The following is a 4,227-nucleotide window of genomic DNA, read 5'->3' on the forward strand; positions in this document are numbered from 1 at the left end:
TACTTACAAGATGACAAAGCTTATTTTTTTATATGCAAGGTTTTGAAGTCACATGAAGGCATCAACAAAGCTCTTTACTGTCATACTTCTGACCCACGCAAGGCCTGTGTGCCTAACATGGTTTTTAACAACAGGATTAAAGTTAAGAAAATGCATAACAAGTAGCAGCTAAGACTTACTTCAGCTACACATTCACATTTACATCTTCACCTGATAAGTTTATTTCAGCTTGGCTTGATTAAAACAGTAATGGGCAGTCAAGGGAGAAGACTAGCTGATACTACAGGGATTAACACACAGCTAAAGAGAAATCAGAAAATCTACTAAAAATTGAATACAATCATATTGTAAGTGACCTTTACTTACGACAAACAACTGACATTTACAGGACAAAAGATATACACGTATAAATCACTTTAGCCAGTTCCTGCCTTTTTGGAATGCGGATGCCCCAGTTTTTCCTTGTAGTAAGCTATGGATATTATATTCCCTTCCATTAACCTTAGAATTCTAGTTCAAAATATCAGTAATTCATAACATGAAATTCAGAAGAAAAATGTGCAAAGAAATTATGAACCATTCAGCAGCGCTGAGGTAACACCCCCGAGCACAGCCACTGTCTCCTCCTGACACTGGAAAGAACCCACAGTTCATCTGAACAAGAACAAGCACCTGGAAACAGAAGTTTTGCCTTCAGGCCTTAGAGCAAGAGGAAAATAGGAGAAGCACTAACACTGCAGTCCCAAGCTTAGAACCATAAATTGGCCTGCAAAATGTCTTCACATTTTCATCACCAATAGAACAGTTACAAAAACTACATGTAATTTATCTTCATAACAGAAGATAAACTATTTTTTTCTTAAATATTTACATTGAATTCAGTAGCATTCTAGATCATATTTTTAATTTCTTTATTACAAATATTTTCACTTGTGAAACACTGATTTCATGGTGTACATAAACAAAAATTTTGTTATAGCCCATATCACAGTCATTTAAGCATAATGCATCACCGGGTGACTACATGCACCACTCATTAAATTAACATTTCAGACTGTAATTTGCAGAGACTAAAGCATAATTAAGTGTCTCTCTCCTCCTGTTTCCTTTTCCCTAGATTCTGTAATCGAAGCGTGGCAGCAATCTGTTAGTGCAAATATCCAGAGCCTTACCTGCTCCATTCCCACCAGCATTTCGGGCATTGCCTCAAACTACAGCAGGAATTACCAGCCTGGGAAATTATTGTAGTTCAACCGCACGTTTGTCCCTTTGTCTGCTTTTGCCTGCAGAGAGCACATGGACTGAAAGAAGCAATAGCTCAGTTGACCTTTGAAACCAAAATGCTAATCCAAGCCCTGCATCACATGTGGCTCTGAAGCCTGTTAAGCTTTTGGTTTATTCTCTATGGTACCATTTAAGCAGCTCAGTATGAACTTGAATTTTTACTTCCCAACAGCCAGCATCAGCAAGTGCAGCCATTGTGTGTATAAGTGTATTCAAAGCACCAGCACCGATTCTTCTGCAGTTTGCCTTTTAGAGGAAACACAGGGGGGCTCTAATTAGGGCAGCCAGGTTGAGGATTTGAGCAGCTCTCCATTTTACATTTAAATTAAGTACAACCCCGATCTTGCTACAATACAGTGAGATGGATGATCAGAGAAATAATTTCTTATTTTTTAAACTTAAAAAAAAAAAACTATGTTCCACAACACATAGGTAATTGATTCTTACAGGGAATACTTAAGTCAGTTGAGCTACCAGTATCAAGGTTTATTTTTAATATACATTTCATATATGCATGAAACTGGCAAAACTAGTTGAAGTTGACAAAAAGCACTCCAAATTCTCCCTTTACTTCCACTCTTTACTTCTCTACCCAGTCTGCTCTAAATTATTTATGTATATTTTGAAGATAAAACAAAAACCGACATTGCTGTAATGCTAGCATAATTATTTGCAAGAGTTTCCCCTATTCTTTTTGTCAATAAGCATGCTCTTGCTAGCCTAAAAAGGATTTAAAATCACACTTAGGCAAAACCGCCAATTAACCTAGAAAGCTTTAAGAATTAAGGCTGTATGAAAAAAGTCTGTAGTCATCATAAAAGCATAATCCTGCGCTACCTGCAGGATTTTTCTTCACTTGGTATACTTTCACCCTTTGACAAACACTTGATAATTTCATGCATGATATGTCACACACCAAAAAATGGGGTTCAGTTAGGTGTACCTTAACTCAGTGTCCCCATTTCCATGTGTAAGTGTTGTGGAACCTTTGGTTAACATTGACTTGCCCTAATCTCTCTTGAAACAAAAGGCTCATGTACATTTAAAAAAAACAAAACAAAAAACCCATTAAACTAAGGATGTCTCTCATTTTTGCCATGAAGGCTTTTCATCAGATGTTCATCAGATTTACGAAGATTTTGCCTTAAAAATCCCCATATGATTAGAACAGCACAGAAAGCGTGCAACTGTCAGCAACCCTGCATAAAATATGCCACATTTGAGAAAGACTCTACTATAATAGCTGTAGAGCGTTGCGTTACGTCCATTTTCAGCTGTTCACAGATTCCCCAGCACCACCCCATTGCTCCTTCCCCTGCTGCTCACTAGATGGAGTTTGGTTTAACCAGCTGCTCATTTTGCACCCACAGACCAGCGGCTACACAGGCTGTGTGTAACATCAGGATTTCTTGTAAGACCATCTTCTCATCAAATGAGTCAGACCAATGCACATTTTCTCTACAATGTTCTTTTACCCCATTTACATCTTTCAGGCAAGAAAACTTTTATCTTTTTCTCCACGAGGAGAGATAACTCCAGTATTAATTTATTTCAACAACTTCCTTATTAAAATATGCCTCTCAACACTTGAGGCAAATTAGTAAATTGAACATTAACTATTTCTCAAATCAAACACCTGAAGTTAATCCTCATCCTCAGTCTCTAGCAGGTGAAGTAATCCAGCAGATACACAAAGATGACATTAACAGACAAGGCCTAGTAATTTCTTTCCTTGGACTTAATTTGCATTTTTGGTAACTCATTTCCTAGGTATTATCAATTCTCTGTAAGCTTATAAAGTCAATATCAATGGCAATATATTCAACATACTCAGCTTTGTGCACTGGCTCTCTGCAGCACCCATATGCAGGATATTAGTAGGTACAATAACAAAAACACAGTTCTACATTTCACTTAAGTTCCAGTATTTACTTTTGTATTAAAAGAAACTCACAGGAAATGAAAGGATAAGGGAAGTGCAGGTTGTATGCGTTGTACAGTTCAACTAAAGAATGGTTGTAACATTAGAGAGTACATAGTCTTTGAGGCAAGACTGACATTGGGCTTTGTTGCGAAGATTTAAGACTAGAACAAAGAACATTAGGTCAATTACACTATGTAATTTGATTCTGGTTTTTATCGCTAGTTTGTGAAGGAAATAAACAAATTCTTTAATTAAAAATTTTTATTGTGCTAAAACATTCTTAATATTAGAAGCAATTAAGCAGATTGTTTCCACCTTGCCAAAATTCGAGTCCATACAATGAACACGTGTACAGTGGGTATCCACACACCCAATTAAGTCTAGTTCTGTTGTTAACGCCCCTTCACATAGCATAGATCAGTTACAACAGCTGTCTACAAAGATATTAAGACAATTTAAGAGTCCAGTGAGCACAGCATTATTAAAATAGACATTTCTCTTAAGATACTAATCTTAGCCACAGTATGCAAACATTTAGGTAAATGCAGTCAACTTGAGTTTGACCTGAAAATCCTCTTTTGAAGATCAACAGCTGCAACATTTAGCCCCAGGATTTAAATTAGCATATTCTGAATATAGATCCCATTAAGAATATCAGTCCAATTTTCTACATTAGTTCTATTATCATGTAGGCCGCAGAGGAAAAAGGGTCTCTTAGCGGCATTCCTGCCCTTGGTATTGAAGGATCCATAAACAGCAATATTAATTTAACATGAGAGATGCATATAAATCTTTCATGAGGTCAGATTACATTTGCCATCCTTATTCTCCAGTGCTTATTCACATTTTCTGAACTTAAACTGTCGAAAACAAGCTAAGGATCTTCAGCATACAAAGAAGTGAAACAGTGAACACTTTTTGGAGTGCAAGAATGCAGCGATGTCACCAGGAGTCCTGAACACACAGTGACCAATGGTTTCTCAGTAAGAGTATAACCAAGCATAGTTTTTTTCTAAAAA

Source organism: Larus michahellis, chromosome 11 (assembly GCF_964199755.1).
Source record: "Larus michahellis chromosome 11, bLarMic1.1, whole genome shotgun sequence".
NCBI lineage: Eukaryota > Metazoa > Chordata > Aves > Charadriiformes > Laridae > Larus > Larus michahellis.